The following is a 17927-nucleotide window of genomic DNA, read 5'->3' as shown; positions in this document are numbered from 1 at the left end:
GATTCTTTTTGCTATAATCCTAAAAATTCCCCTCTACTAATATTTTAATATACTGTATCTGATAAATTTTGATACCCTTAGCTTTTATGTGATGATATTTAGTAGTAAATAACGTGCATTAGATAGTATGTATATATACAACAACTAAATTGAAGAGCATGAAATCATTTTATAAATTGATGTAATTAAAATAACTTTTTATATTGTCATAAGTCATTATTAATTAATCAATTAAAGTATTTATTAAGAACCTACTATGGGGGGCGGCTAGGTGGCACAGTGAGTAAAGTGCCAGCCCTGGAGTCAGGAGGACCCGAGTTCCATTCTGGCCTCAGACACTTAACACCCACACACATACACCCACACACACACACACACACACACACCCACACACACACACACACACACAAAATTAGCCGTGTAACCTTGGGCAAATTACTTAACCCCAATTGCCCTCCAAAAAGAAAAAAAAAATAACCTACTATGAAAATTTGTAGGTAGCCAGGCACTATGCTAAGTGCAAATTCAATGAGCGAAATAAAAATACAACAAAGGAAACAATCTCTGTTCATAAGAAACTTATATTCTAAAGAAGGAGACAAATATATGAATAACCAGCTACAAAATAAATATAAAGACTGAATACAAATAAATGTAAACTATAAAGTAGTTAAAATAAGGTAGTTTAGAGGAAAGGGGCCAACAGATGAAGGGATAAGGACAGGTTTCATTAAGAAAATGATACTGGATCTGACCCTTGAAGGCAAATAGAAATTCTACAAGGTGGAGGAAAGGGAGCACTGGCAGACACCAGTGCAAAGACACATAGATAGGGGATGAAGATGCATGTGTGAGAAACAGAGAAGTCAGTTTGGCTGGATCACAGGCTCCAGAAGGAATAGTGATATACAAATAAGACTACAAGAATAACTTGGAGGCAGGTTGTTAATGGCTTTAAGTTAAACAAGTGGGGTGGGGGGTTATATAACATTCTAGAGGAAATTGGGAATCCATGGAGTTTATCAAGGAGGAGAATGACATCGTTTGATCTGTACTTAAGGAAAATCACTTTGCAAAAATTTGGAGGATGTGATATACTAGAGAAACACACTGTAGCTGAGACTTTGGCTATACATTGAGTTGGCATGTCATAGTAGCTAGAGAGCTGTACTTAAAGTTAGTAAGAGCTGGGTTTGAATGCTATTTCAGATGCCTACTAGATACGTTAGCTCTGGAAAAACATTTAAACTCTCTGGGCCTTAGTTTCTTCTTCTGTAACATGGAGTTGGACTCAATGACCTAAATATGTGAGCTTGTAATAAAAACTGAGTAAAGTCTGTAGAATTTAAGTCTTCTTTTTTTTCATTAATGTCAAAGAAAAAATTCCAGAAATGTCTCCTCTGATTAGGCTGCAATATGAACTGAAAGTAGTATGACCACATTGTTCTCTGTTGGGCCTCCCACCTATAGAAATGCTCCCTTGTTGGGCAGGCCATTAACTTCATGTGGTCACTGTATATGATATTTGAAAGATTACTGAGAATAGGAGAGGTACAATGGGGCTAGAGGATACATGTTGTTATAATTTTTAAAAGAAGACAAAACAAAACTTACAAACTAGAGGACAGCGACCTTAATTGCAGACAAAATTTTAGAACTATTACTAAATGGGTGGTTTCTGAAAATCTAGTAAAGGAAGCAATGATCAAAAAGAGCCAGCATATCTTCAGCAAACCAGATGAAACATATTTTCCTTTTTAACAGGCTTACTAAGCTGGTAGATAATGGGAATTCCAGAGAGGTTTAACATCTACAGAAATATATTTTATCTTATTTTGTTTCATTTTGTTGTTGTTTTTTTAGAGGGGGGAAGGCAAGGCAATTGGGATTAAGTGACTTGCCCAAGGTCACACAGCTAGTATGTCAAGTGTCTGAGGTCACATTTGAACTCAGGTCCTCCTGACTCCAGGGCTGGTACTCTATTCACTACAGTTATACATTTTAGCAAAGCTCTTGATAATTTCACACTACCTTCATGAAAAAATGGAGAGACATATGTTAGAAGACAGTGAATTTAAATTCAAAGGAGGTTGAATGGCTAGACTTAAAGTGTTGTCATTAATACTTATATGTCACCTTAAGTAAGATAGCCCAGGTATATGCACTGTTTAATATTTTTATCATTTATTTGGATGACAAAATTATCAAATTTGATGGTGACCCCTAACAGTGAAAGATATCCAATATACTTGATGACAGGATCAGTATTGAATAATATTATAAAAGACTAGAAAAGTGGAATGAATTAAATACAATGAAATAAAAATAAAATTACATTAGTTGAAAAATCATCTTCACAAACATGATTATGGGAGAAAGTATAATTGGACAGATTTCAGTCCAAAAAAAAAAGAGATTTTGATATTTTGGTGGAGCCCATATTCAATATGAATCAATCCTGCAATATGATAGGGCAGTAAAAAAAAAAGGTAATAAATCTTATTATGTTGCATTAAAAATGGCATAGTTTCTTAGAATAATTATCTGACTTACAGCTGAAACTTCCTTCTCTTCCATTAGAATGAGACCTCCTTAAGAAACTTTTCTTACTTCCCCGGTGCTAAGCACACAGTATTTTGCACATGTCAAGCACTAGATAAATGTTTTATCATTCATTCATTCATATGAATGTTATAAGATCTGATGAGGGAGAACAAGGCAATGAGGAATGATAAGTTGGCCATTAGTCCAGCGTAACCTTCCTCAGATAGGGAGACTCTTGGAGAAACCATAGCCACTACTTTGGACGGATTAGTTAATCTTCACTTTCCTAATGCTACTTACATGATTATACAATTAAGCACCAGTAAGACATTATTTCCTTCCTACTCTGCTTCAGGTTTGACTGGGTTTTTTTTTCCCCCTCCACTTCTATCAAATAGTTAATACTAAATTCATAACGCAGCAATGCATTAACCTGAAGCAGCAGAAACAACAATAGCTATACTCTCTAAACAATGCAATTCACTTTCAATTTCTAGTCTGCACTGCGGAAGATAAAAGGTCAGTCCTTGAAACAGGTGCAATTTGGATTCAAGATATCCAGAAATAAAGAAGTGACTATCTGTATCTCCCATTACTCTTCTGAGAAGTCATCTTGGGCTGTTGAGTGACACTGAGGCTGACTGTCTTCAGCCCTAAATGACTTTCAGCTATATCAGAGCATTTAAATGGGAATGAAAATGGGCATTTTCCCTTCATAAAAATACTGAGAGGGAATATGAACCAAACAGGTATTAAATGTTTAAAATGGTCAGATGGCAATAAGGAAGGCTGATGCATTCATTCAACAGTATGAACCTATTTGCATGACAAGAACACATCCTGTAATGAATTCATTTATAAATCATGTTCCCATTTGGGTTAGTAGAAATAAGCACCAAGAGTTTTAGAAACAGGAACTGGTCTTTAATTTCTAGATAACTTATTCATATCCAACCAAGATTAATAATAAGCACAGATCATTATCACTTAAAACAGGGGTTGGTAACCAACCAGGCCAATGTTCAGTACAACATGGGTTTGGGGGCCACTAAATCTCTGTCCTTTCTGTTGACTTTCCCTATGATTTGTGAGAACCACCATTACATGATACTATATTCTTGTCCTCCTCTTAAGTCATCTCAACAGAATCATGACTTGGGTACCAGGACTGCTCCTTCATACTCTGCCTCCTCATTCCTGGTTTTTTGATTCAGAATGTAAACATACTCCTTTGAGTATGACCATTGTTGGTCCCTGATCTTAAGGCTCAAAGAAATGAATTCAGGGTTCTACTTCAGGCAATAAAAAAGCTATGTTATAAAATGCATAGTCACCCATTAGCCTAATTTTCTAATAATATCTGGAAATGAATAGAAAACCAGATGACAGGTAGACAGGAAGCCAAGTGAATTGCTGAGAAAAAAATCCATGTACCCAAGTCTCACTTTTCTCTCTTGACAGGAATTTACTCTGAACAGTTACCTTTAAATAGTGCAAGCTGTAAACATGGAGAAGACTAACAGTAGAAAAATAGATAAGAGGACAATTGAACCAGATAATGTTCTTAAGTACAGGCAGTCACTTTAGCTGGCTGCAAGCTGGGGAATCTGATCATGTCATTGAACTCTGTGATCTGCTTGCCCAGAGCAATTTTCCCACGGGTAGTTCTCTCTGGATTATTATTATTATTATTATTATTATTATTATTATTATTTTGGGGGGGAATCTAGAACCTTTAAGTAGGCCTTTATTTGTTTTCCCATAGTACTCATAAACAGTCACATAAATACAGAATTTATGTTGCAAATGGAAATTTACCATCTGTTTTTAGTTCTTTATCTAAGCAGAAACAATTCCAGAATCCTAGGATTTCAGAGGTAGAAATAACCTGAGTGACCATCAAATCCAATCCATACCTGAAAAAAAGAAAAGTCACTATGCTGTAAGTGGTCATCCATTCTCTAGTTGAAGACTTAGAAAAGGGAGGGAATTCACCATTGTTCAAGGTAGTCCATTCCATTTTGGCATAGCCCTGATTATTAAGAAGTTTTCTCTTGACATAAAATCTAAATGTGCCTTTTACAATTTCTACTCATAGTTCTGTCTTTTTGGGGATGGACAGAAAAACCTAATGCTACTTTTGACATGATAACTCTTCAAATACCTGAGGAAAACTTACATATACATTCTGGTTCCTCACCTACCTGCATCCTCTTGTTATCAAAAATCTCCAATTTCTTCAACTGATCATCACAGAGCAAAAACTTAAGGCCTCTCATCATTTCAGTCACATCCTGATGGATGTTTTTGAGCTTCTCAATCATGGTTGTTGAATTGTTTCAGTCTTATCCAACTCTTTGTGACCCTACAGATGGGGAAACTGAGACAAGCAGCATTAAGTGACTTGTCTGGTGTCACACAGCTAGTAAGTGCTTGAGGTCAGATTTGAATTCATGAAGATGAGTCCTTCTGATTCCAGGCCAGACACTCTATCCACAGAATCACCTAAACTGCTCCAGCTTATCAATATATTCTTACTAAATGATAGCGCCCAGAACAGAATCCAATACCCTAAATGTGTTCAAACCATAGCAGAATGCAGGGCACCAAAACACCAAGATCTTTTTTTCCTAACTAAAATCTGTCCAATTATGCTTTCTCCCATTTTGTATTTGTGAAGATGATTTTTCAACTAATGTTATTTCATTTTTATCCCTTTTAAAATTCATTTTAATTCACTCCATTATTCTAGTTCTTTTGTAGCATTATTCAATTCTGACCCTGTCATCCAATGTATAAGGTATCTTTTACTGTTCTAGGTCACCATCAAATCTGATAGCCTTGTCATCCAGGTACTTAAGGTGATATATAAGCATTAATGATGACACTTTAAGTCTAGCCATTCAACCTCCTTTGAATCTAACTTCACTATCTTCTAACATACATCTCCTTCTTTTCATGAGGGTAGTGTGAGAATATTGAGTGCTTTGCTAAAATGTATAACTGTGGATCTTAAATATCTATGGAATGCCCTTTATCTACCAGCTTAGTCAGCCTCTTAAAAAAGTAAGTAAACTTCCCCTTGGCATGAACTGTACTTGCTGAAGACATAATGGCTCTTTTTCTGACTGCTTCCTTTACTAGATTTTCACAAACCATCTATTTACTAATATGTTCTAAAATTTTGCCTGCAGTTAAGGTCACCATCCTCTAGTTTGTAAGTTTTATTTTGTCTTCTTTTAAAAATTTTAACATATATTCACCAGTCCCATTGTACCTTTCTTGTTCTCAGTAATCTTTCAAATATCATCGATCAGTATTCATATCCACTTGCTTTTCAGTACCTGAGGAACCTTACTGATGTGACTTTAATATATCAAACGTAGCTAGGTGTTTACCTCCTGTCTCCTTGTTCATGTTGTTTATCAACTCCCTATTAGGCAGTTTTATTCTGTCCTTTCTTTTTCAATGGTCATTTTCCTTGGCAAGGAAGAGAATACTACACTATATTTCTGATTAATTTTAAGCTTGCAGGCCACTGGAATCCCAGGATATTATTCAGAACAACTTCTCTCCATTCAAGCCTACCCAATCTTATGCTTGCAAAGTTGATTTGTCATAGTCAAAGCTCAAACTTTTCATTTAGCTCTAGTAAATTTCATATTATGATATTCAGCCCAATGCTCTAGCCTGTCAAGTTCCTTTTGGATTCTGACTCTATTCTCCAAGTTTCATGCCATTTACAAATCTGCTTTTGTCTAAGCCTTTGTTAAAATTGTTAAACAGAACGGGGCCAGGTACAGATCCCTGGAGTATTCCACTGAAGACCTCCTGCCATGCCGATATTGAACCATTAGCAACTATTCTCTGAGTCTAGCCATGCAATTAGTTCTAAATATTTCTAATTATATTATCACCTTCTCTACATCTCTCTATCTTCTCCACAAGAATGGTATGAGATATTTTATCAAGGTTTTGGTAAAAGCTAGGTAAACTATATCTACAATATCCCACATATATAATAATTTAGTTATCCTGTCAAAAAAGGAAAGGAGGTTAGTCTGGTTATTAAATAAAATATTTGGGGGAGAGTAATTATGATTTTTATAGCTAAATAAATACCTATGATTTAGTTGTTATCTAGAATTACTCCTTTTTTAAATGGGTTGCCTTCATACATACATACACATATGTACCTATACACACATTCACATGCTCATATTTCTGTCAAACACTACAATTTTCTTTGTAAACATTCAATCATGCCTTACCACCCACATCAGGAAACTGAGATTGTTGCTCACACACAAACCAATTTTTTTTATAAGTAAGCTAAGTGAAATCATGTTCCAGAAGCTTAAAATAGGAACTGGCCAGGTATGTGACAATGGCTGAGTCTGTATTATTTCCGAAACAAGAAACCAGCAGCTTAACAGACTAATTGTTGTTTTCCATGACTATCCTTCTCAGGTCGATTGAACAAACCTCAGCATGTCATCAGCTAAATTATGAATAGCCTGCAGGAGACCTACCCATGTAGAAATAGTTTTGTAGCTCTAAATACAGTTCTAAAAAAAATCTGGGGATGACAGCAGAATCAGATTATTTTTTTTTTCATTGTAGGAACCAATGGTTCCTACCTATTTGGTGGATCCTATGCCAGTTGATAGGAAAAAAAAGTGTGAAGGTGGAAGCACACTATGACTGGCATCAATTGAGAAATGGTGACTCATAATTCTTGACTGTCAGCAACTAGGTTCTGCTTTGGTTGACCTTTGTGGCACATGGTTCAATCCTGCTGAATACATCACATATATTAATGATTCTATCATTTCCTAGCCATTATGTCCATTTGAGAATTAGTAATCATATGTTCAAGATGGCATGGCATAATGGATAAAGATTGAACCTCCAATCAGGGAAGACCCACACACACTGGCTATGTGACTCGATGAAATTCTGTCAGTGTTCTAGGCAACTTTCTAAGACTTTGAGTTGTAGAACAAGTGTTAACCTGCTCTGCTACAAGAAATTACATTACCTGAGCTGTCCCTATACCAATGGAATAATAAGTCTACTCCCTGTCCCAATAATCTATAAGCTATGGACACTTTTTAAAAATTGGTTTTATAGACTTTGATTTACATAAATAATTTTGGGATTCCCAGATACCATAGATCTATGTATGGGATGCCGTACATCTAAGATCATAGGATCATAGATTGAGATTTCAAAGGCGCTTTAATAATCATCAAATCCAAACCAAGATCCTCTAACCCCCAATACTGCATCTTTTCCTATGCTTCTTGGGATTTGATTTGTTTGTGTGTCCCTGTGTTCTATGGGAGATATATGAAGAAGAATTTGGGGTTGTGATAAAATTCCCTAGATATCTGAATCTGTATCAGGACTGATAGTCTCTCCACAGTGAAACTCTGGAAGGATACCTTCAGACAGTACAAAAACCTTTCCTGAAGCCAAGAAACACTAGAAGATCTAACTGGGTCCTGACAACACTCAGCAGGAAAGAAATCAGAAAACTTAAATGTAACATTAGATGGTTTGGAGGTTGGTCTTTTTTTCTGTAACAAACCTACAGACTTTTCAGTAGGACTCCTAAAAGACTCACTCCCTAAAATAAGTCCCTTTCAATGTCATAATTTCATGAATATTAAGAAATGTAATTTGATTCAAATAAAGATTGAACAATCTGGACAGATTTTTATTTTATCCCAAGAAAAGCAGAAACAAAATTTTGCAAAAAGAAATACTATATTAAATTTATTAAGTGCTGTGTTGCAAACCTCTTTTAAAATTATTATTGTCAAAGATTGAAATAAATGGGATCTTGATGCTGCAGCATAAGATATAACAACTACTTGATTATCTCAAATGCATATGTATATTTCAGCATATTAACGGCTTTCAGAGCACTAGGGAGATTTCCGTGTCATGCTGTGCTCTGCACTCTAGGTTAACTTTGATTTAAATGAGCTGCCTGTAAACTGTTGAGTCGATTTGGTGTTACTCTGCAAGATAACCAACTTCAAATGATCTGTGGAACCTCAATTCTCTCTAAGCGCTTGGCTCCCATGGTTCAAGGCAGGGATAATCTGTCAAGTGCCCCAAGAATCACAATGACAATAACCTTTAAACAAAAGAATATGACTACTGTAGAGCTGGCTGTAGTATAATATTTGAATATCCAAATCATAACTGTTGAAGTGTTGGAAGCTGTGGACGATAGTGCTGTATGCTAGCCAAGAGCCTTAGCTGGAGTATCAGTAACTGGTCTAAGATGCTTCTTGGCCCATGGCAGTGTAATTTTAAATGAAAGAGGCATACTTGTGTCAAAACACTAATCAACTAAGTAAGCAGTGCAACCTTCAGAGATATTTTCTTTGCAACTCCCTTTGATGAACATGAGACCCCTTTATCTGTCATGATTAGAGAGTAGATAAGGAAAAGACACTTAAGTAACTCCTTGGATACTATATTTGAATTTAGATGACATATACACATTTCAGTATAGTCTTCTCTTTGTATAAATGAAAGTTTCTTTTCTGCAGTGACTAGCAAATTTTAACAATCAAATGCTTCTTACCATTTTGTTTCAAGAGTAAGGACTTATTTATGTGTGTGTATGTATATGTATATATACACATATACATGTATACACATACATATTTATATGTAAATATATTTAAATATTATATGGATATATATATTATATACATATGTATCTTGAATGAAAACAGTTGCCTTATAAAATTGGAAATTGACATTATCTTAAGACGTGGTAGAGAATGCATATGGCTTAGAAACATACTTTAAAAATTGCAATATATTTACTCATTTGGACTTAACATTCCTTATTGATATTAATAATAAAGAGTATATGCTTTGGAATTAGTATATATTAAGTCAAATCCTGCCTCTGTCACTCTTTTTAATCCCTGTGACCTTACCTTACTTAGGCTCTTATTGTTCAGCTTTCATTTTATCTTATTTGGTCTCTGGTTCTCCTCTCTGGGATCCTTACTTTCTAAGTTTAGCTTTAAAGAATAGTAATCCAATCAACTCTATAAATCACCATTTCCTCTGACTCTCAAATTCAAAACACACCTCCCTTGACACTAATCTTGTTAGTGTCATCTTAGTCTATTAGAATATAAATTCCTTGAAGGCAAAGACTGTCTTTCTTGCTTGTATTTGTATCCTCCAGTGCTTAGTATGGACCATAGCATTTGGACCAGAGGAAGTGCAAAATAAATAGGTTTTTTGTTCATTCTTTGGTATCTGTGAGACTTTGGACAAGTCACAATCTTTCTAGAGTCAAAACCTTCCTTTCCTCTTTTGTAAAATACTGTATTCAATTACCTCCAAGATACTTTATATCTACAAATTTATTGTTGTTATTGAAATAATGTCCAACTCTTCATAACTCCATTTGGATTTTTCTTGACAAAGATACTACAGAGGTTTGCCATTTCTTCTATTCATTTAAAAGAAGAGGAAACAGAGGAAAACAGGGTTGAATGACTAGCCCAGGGTCACACAGCTGGTAAGTGTCTGAGGCTTGATTTGAACTCTGATCTTCCTCATTCCAGGGCTAGTGCTCTATCCACTGAGCCATCTAATTGCCTTGCAAATTCATAATCCTAGTTATATAGCACTGTTTATAGTTATACAGTTATATAACACTTAGGTTTACAAAATACTTTTCATATATTGCCTCACTTGATCCTCACAATAATCTTTTGAGGGAGGTGCTATTATTCTCATTTTAGAGATAAGGTAACTGAGGTCACCCATGTTAAGTGGCTTGACTGAAATCAGAAAGCTAGAAAGTGTCTGATGCAAGATGTCTTCCAGATACAGTTCTGTGCACCTTGCTTCTATGTTACTGTGACTGAATTGTCCAAATATAAAATCATAAATCTAAATTCAACTTGAAATTTCCACTTCCTAACTTCACCTTGTTTCTTCAAAAGAATCTGGTAGTTTTCCTTTCTTGAATCCTTATATATGTAGTGGCTTTCTAGTCTAACCCATACCAGAACAACTCCCCCCCCCCCAATATATTTTAAAAGTGGTCATTCTGTCTTGTAGTGAAAGGGAACCCACTACTTTCTAGAGCATTCCTTTTAAAATGGTTCTAATTATTAGGAAGTTTTTCTTTACATCAAGTCTAAATTTACTGCTTTGCAATATCTCTAGATTTCTTCTATGTCTGCCCTCTGAAGCCAAGCAGAATAAATCTACTTAACTTTCCAAGGAACAGTCTTTCAAACTTGAAGAAATCTTCAAGTTCATACCTCTCCCCAAGTTGTCTCCTCTCTAGTCAGAATGTGCCCAATACTCTGAACTATTTTTGGAGGCCCTCCATCCCTCAGTTGCTCTCCCATTGATACTCTTCATCAACGAGCTTTCTAAAATGTAATACCAAGTACTAAGCATAATACTCCAAGCAATAGCCTAATCAGAGCAGAGTATAATGTTTCTATCACCTCATTAATCTTGAACACTCTCCCTTTCTTATTCTAGTCAAATCTATTTGCTTGCCAAATCATGCAGTTAACTTGATATAAAGCTGAAAGTGTCTTGAAGTACCCAGACCCTTTCCTTACAAGTGAATGCCTATCTTGTACTTTTGAGGTTTTGTTCATCTGTCTTTGTCTCAGTCACTGATAATGACATTAAATAGGAAAAACATGAGAACAGATTCTTGGGGCTCTATACTCCTAAGATGACACTGAACCATTATTGTCTGCTCCTTAGATCTGTCCATTTAATTACTTGAGAATTCATTTTGCTATCCCCTTCTCTCCATCTGATCAACAAAATATGACAGATTTTGCCAAATACTATGTTCAAATCTCTGCGAACTATATCTATGACACTTTCCTAGATTTTACAGTCAAATTTTAAACAATCTTATCACATTCTTGTTTTTTGTGAAGTGGTGATACATCCCAGTCTCTACAGATCTGTGATTTTATCTCATGTCCATTAGCCACTAGCACAACAACCCCTCTATAATTTGGTAGATGGTCTTCAAAAGCTGTGTGGCTGAAAAACTCATCACCCTGTGCACAAATGAGTAATGAGTCTCTCTGAATAGGCTGATCCTCAGAAGCCAGACACATGATCCATTCTGGACCTGTACTCAAATTCTTGTCAGCTTCCTAGTACTTGCAGGAGCTTATATTCCACTGGCAAACCTTTTAATAATAGAAGGTCACCTCAAGACCATGGTAAAACATCAAAGCAAGATTTTAGGAGATACAATATTTAAAAATTAGAAAATTTTTTTATAGCTAGATCATTTAGCAGAAAAGCATCAAATATAAAATACATTCATAGCAATATACAGTACGTATAATAGCCTTGGAAATGTCTGATTTCTTGCTTTTCTCATTGAATTTTACAGAGTTATTATAAGTAACTTATGTTTGAAGAAGGATTTTTGGAGGAGGGGGAAATAAGCTCATTCTTTTATAAGAAATAGATAATGCAGGGTGATAACAATCCAATTCTACTCTGGAAATCTTGTTGCCTTTCTGAGATCCATTTTCTGTCCTAAAGAATCTGGGATAGTTGAGACCTTTACAACCTAAGTAGGAACTAAGTAGGTTGTTTGATTTCACCTTTACTGATCTCAGGTTTAAAGTGCTGCTAGACAGCAAAATCTTAGAAGGCCTTACTAAATCCCCAGAGATAACAATCAGGGTTCTTTTCATTGCCCAGAGCTAGACAGGTGGCTATTGTTCAAGAAGAAGACTGAAACTTACTCTTTGGTAAACTAAAGGGAGTTTGGAATGGTTATCATAGGATTTAGAGCTCAAAGGCATAGCAGGGGTCACCTATTCCAGTAGCCTCATTTTACATTTGAAGAAATTGAGGCCTAGAGAACTGAAGGAAATCTTAAGGCAAAGCAGAAGTTCACACCCGGGCCTTCTGACTCCAAATGCAAAGCCCTTCCATTATGCCACTACAAAACTGTCCTGCTACCTAACTGAAAAGCTGAACAACACCAGTTTAGCTCAAAAGCTTGAGTTCACAGCTCCATCCTGAACTTGCCTTTTATTACAAGTATTGCATATTAAAAAAAAACACATTGGACAGCCTTAACCATTTATTTTAGCAGCTAAGCTTGTACTGAAAAGTCTCTTTAATTTTAAGTAATCTGCATAATTGGTCTGATTAAAAGTTGTTAAGGGAACCAAACTCTTAGATAAATAAATTAAGCAATTGTTCTAGTCTGATTTTAGTCTTAACCCTATTCTTTCTGCATAACAAATGATTAACATTCATGTATCTCTTTATGGTTTGTATATATATATCTTATCTCATTTGATTTGAGCTGAATGATCTCTGCTTCAGGCCAGCCCTGACCCCAATTGGCATAATGTTACTTTCTTAAAGACCTCAGCTAAGTCACTAGTTTTCTCTTTGGCCTTGTTTCTGTCTTTAAAAAAATCATTTATTTACTTATCCATCCATATTTTTATTTATTTATTTATTTTAATGTGTATTTATATAATCTATCTTTCTCACTACCACCACCATCCCAATTGAACAACTATCTGTAAATATAAATCTGTAAAATGAAATGTGTACACTAGAAGGGCTGTAAGGTTTACCTTTCTTATGATTCATCTTATTTCTCTGATTCATCTTATTCCTAGATGAATCAATCCAAAATTCTTGACTACTCTAGAGCAGCATAGGGTCAAGACTGATTCCCTCAATTTTTTTTTTTTTTTTTTTGCTTTTTGGAGGGCAATTAGGGTTAAGTAACCTGCCAAAGGTTACACAGCTAGTTTTTTTGGTGTGGGTATTAAGTATCTGAGGCGGAACCGAACTCAGGTCCTCCTGACTCCAGGGCGGGCACTTTACTCACTGTGACACCTAACCACCCCCTGATTCCCTCAATTTGATGCACTTAGGAAGACCTAGGACATGCTCACCAGCACTATAGCGAGCTGATAATATTTAAGATTCCAAAAGGATTGTAAAGAGGTCTCCAAATGTGTTTTCCACTTGGAGATCTTTCCTCAGTAAGTTCAGCAGTAAGTAGCCTTAAGGGGGTAGAAGATAAATCTTCCCTGATCCTGTATGTCATTTAAGGGGAGAAATTTTAGTTATTTATTTTTGTGGTTTGTTTCATTCTAGGCTCCTCTATTAGGTAAGAGAACAACCACCACCTATTAAGTGGCTTAACAGGGTTGACAATCCAACAACTCTAAGTATTAAAAGCAAACACAGAGACTTTGACCTATATACCAGCCCTTTGTTTCTTGGTGGGTGAGAAAACTATGGAAAAAGTATTTTAAACTTGGAAAATGGGAACAAATTTAATTTATTTTGGAGAACTGGGGGGAGGGGGGAAGTAGTTTGTGACTCATAGGTTAAAAAAAAATCACTTTGACTTTTTCTTGTCTATTTGTGAAAGCATTGTTTGGGTGTGCAAACACAGCCAAATAATATAGATAATAGCAGCACAGTAGGGAAACCCACCTGCATTTTGCTCTCATCTGGTTGAATGAGATCATTGCTTACTTTACCAGGATGGCCCACTGGTTCCAGAGAATGTGCTGATAGGAATTAGAAGTTAGGGGGAACGGCTACAAATTCCCTAGGAACCACAGTAGCTCAAAAGAACCTCTGATCAGAGATATCCTGACTGAACAGGAGAAGCAAAGTTGCCTTAAATATCTATCAACACTTAAGCTCAGGAGTACATTTACAGAAAGCTGCGATAGTCCAGCAACTTTCCTGCTTATCTTCTTGGGGAAAAGGACTAGGCTATGGGGTAGTATTGTAACAGTGATTTGAAAAGCAAAATGTTATTTCAAAATTGTTTTAAATTCAAACACACATTTCTCTCTTCCTTTAGACTCACCTTCAACCTTTATTCCCCTAAACAGAGACCAAAATTAACATAGATTTTGTCTTCTATCAGGTCTGTGATACATATCCCAACTTGTTAATTCATTAAGGATTTGAGATTTTATCAATGTGGCCACTTACTTCTAGTCAAGCAGAACAAATTTGTTCACAATTTCAGTCATTTCTAAGTGCTTAACCTGTTTGGTCACCTTTGCTAGCCCAGGTTTTAAATATTTCTTTTGAAAATTACCATAAGTAACCCTAACAGACATGCACAATATTGTCCAAATGAAGTATAAGACCACAGTGCTAATTTTATAATATAACAGTACAATCTCAAAGGATTCAGCTATCCTTTGGAAATTACTGTATCACATTATTTCCACTCTGATTCTTCATTATAGAGTTGAGACTAATCATAATAACACATAGTTCTTAAATGGAGCCATTTTTCTTTTATTCAGGTAGATTTTCCCACTTTATGTCACTCTCCTCTAGGAAGTTCAGACTATTTCAGGTTAGAAGTAAGCCATTTAGAAAATTACCACATCTATAGACTAAGTGGTTTCCTAAATTATAGAATTTTATAGCTAATAGGGACCTTATTCCAACCCTCTCATTTTTCAGATGAGGAAACAGTCCCAGAGAGGTCAAGTGATTTACCCAAAGTCACACAGTTAATAATTTCAGAGACAGTATTTGAACTTAGGTCTCCTGACTCCCAGGCTTGTGCTCTTTCTACCATACTTCACTGATACAATCTAATTCATTTTTTATATCTACTTATAGATATGGGAATTAAAGTTAAATCCACTCATAGAAAGTGATTAAAGAGATTGGGAGGCTAAGTAGTACAGTGGATAGAGTACTGGCCTGGGAGTCAGGAAGACTCATCTTCTTGAGTTCAAATACAGATTCAGACACTTACTAGCTATGTGACCCTGGGCAAGTCACTTATCCCTTTTTATCTCAGTTTCCTCATCTGTGAAATGAGCTGAAGAAAGAAATGGCCAACTACTCCAGCGTCTTTGTCAAGAAAACTCCAAATGGGGTCACAATAAATTAGACAAGACTGAATAACAATAACCAAAAGAGACTGACCCAATTCTGTGTGCTACCTACTCAAGATAATATAACACTAGGTGAGTGGTAAAGCATATGCCATAGTTCAAATCCATACCATGGAAAAAACAATTTTTTTTTTCCAATAGAACTCATTCTGTGTTATTCACAGTTATCCAGTTTGTGTTGGCCTGAATAACAATGAACCAACAATCTCAGTTCATATCTCATGAATCCTTCCAAATCAGGATTGTGGGGAGTTAATTTCCAGTGTCTTTTCATGTTGCTTCTCTATGTAAAAAATATTCTAATTTTATTCTTTTATAAGTAGACTCTTCCATTTATCCAGTGTACTTACTTCTGCAAGGAGGTGGAAAGATGATGCCATGTATAGGAAGTACTTTGTAAAACAAAATTGCTAAATGCAGTGATTACCTCTTCCTCCATATTATACATAATCACATTTATCAAGACTAAGATTGCTCTGCCTTCTATTTTTACAGAGAACCTGGATGAAAAGTCTTCAGATTTTTGTTATCACCTTTGCAGCCTTGTCTATATGTGAAGAGCTAAACAAAGTAAGTCACTATAACTGCCTATCCGTCATTTGGAATGAAATAGAGTACCTAACTTTGCCCAATATTTTATCTCGTTTCCCAAGTTTACTCTATTGGCACATTATTTTTTTACTTCAGAGATGTGTCTAACTGTTAAATTATAGTCAACAAGATAAAATGGCATTATGCAGGTCTCCACTTATAAGAACCTCCCTGCAGAAAAATGATCTCAATTATTTCCCAAGCCACTGAAAAAACTTGACAAAAGCAGTTATTGTGAGTTATTGCTTTTTGTTTATAGTAGATAAGATGTTGGACATGGAGTCTGGAAGATCTGACTTGAAATCTTATCCCAAACATGAGTTGTGTATTTTTTAAAGAACCAAGTCTTTTAAAGAACATGAGCCTCAGTTTCCTCATCTGTAAAACTGGGATAATAATAGCAATTATTGTACAGGACTTTTGTGAAGGCCAAATAGTATAACATATATTAAAAAAGTGCTTTGCAAACCTTAAATCACTAGACAAATGCCAGTTATGATTAGTAAATTAACCATGGAGGAAAATGTAGTTTAAATGAATTTAATTTTCCCACTTCTAGGATTCTTTTTCCAGGAATAAAATATTAGTTTTTTACATTAATTATCCACTAATTTTGTGGCAATCAATTCAAACTTCTGTAATTTAAAAGTACTTTACTGACATATTTTATGAGATTATCTTTGTGTGTATTGTTGCACAGTGTTTGATAGACTCAAATCATTTGTGTTATTACATTGGAAAAATTCCATTAATAAGTTCCCTAAAGAAAAAGTATACTTTTTGATTAATGAACACCAAGTGATGTTTGCTTTTAGAAAGGTAGTGTAGTTGGGGTAGCATAAGGAGCCCTGGTCTTGAAGTCAGGTAACCTAAATTTCTGTTTTGTACACAGAATTGAAAGGATTTTGGCAAGTTATTTATGTTCTCAAAATCTCCTACCTAAACTGAAATAGCTATTGTAAAGAAAGTGATATATCAATGTATAATTATTATCATAATTATAAAACAAGTTAGATGAAGATGTTGCTACTATTAATTTTTGAACATTTTTCTATAAGAAGATAAAAAGCACTTATTAAACACTGGCTATGTACCAGGCACTGTGCCAAGAATATGGCTCTCAATATGTCATAGTGGAAATAATACTGGCTTGGGGGTCAGCAGTTTAACACCAATATTCTCCATTAAAATTCTATTCAATGTGTTCTCTATTAGATATATTAAGAGCAAGGATCCCCTGAGATGGAACCTGGGGAAAAACTGACATTCCCCCCTTTCTCCTTCCTCTTCATAGCCAGTAGGTCAAGATCTCTTCCTCAATGGACACTCTTGTTGGACTGAACCTCATTAAATAAATGGAGATAATTTTGCTTAAAAGAGAGAGAGAACAAGGGATTCAACCAGGGCTGGCAAATACACAGACTTCTGGGAATATTCCTACTTATGTATAAGCATGCAAATACATCAAAAATTACTTCTGTAACAATGAAAATAAAATTAACTTTAAACTGACGTCCATTTCTGGTGCCTCATCATGGCTTGGGAGTAGCCCTGGTTTCTCAAAGGCAGTGTCTATTGTACCACCTCTGGCAACTCTTACAAAGCTATTAAGCCTTCAAATATGGACTCAGTAATAGACTACATATGCAAGGTATCTCAAAAGTCTTAGTGCAGTTTTAAGCTTTAATACCTTTTATCTATCATCTATCCAAAAATTATCTATCCATCATCTATTTATCTATCTACTATATATTCACTATCTACTATCTATCTATTATTTATCATCTCTCTCTCTCTCTCTCTCTCTCTCTCTCTCTCTCTCTCTCT

The 17927-nt window shown here is 35.3% G+C and overlaps 1 protein-coding gene across 2 annotated transcripts in view; it reads right to left on the bottom strand.

Annotated features, from left to right (window-relative positions):
- Positions 1-17927, bottom strand: part of MACROD2 (mono-ADP ribosylhydrolase 2) — a 2250628-nt gene that overhangs the window by 1372372 nt on the left and 860329 nt on the right. The window lies entirely within an intron of this gene.

The sequence above is a fragment of the Petaurus breviceps genome, unplaced genomic scaffold (assembly GCF_028583685.1).
Source record: "Petaurus breviceps papuanus isolate PSGF00001 unplaced genomic scaffold, PetGlider_PUasm1.0 90919, whole genome shotgun sequence".
Taxonomy (NCBI): Eukaryota; Metazoa; Chordata; class Mammalia; order Diprotodontia; family Petauridae; genus Petaurus; species Petaurus breviceps.
The sequence above is the reverse complement of the archived record's forward strand: the minus strand, read 5'-3'. Positions and strand labels throughout refer to the sequence as shown.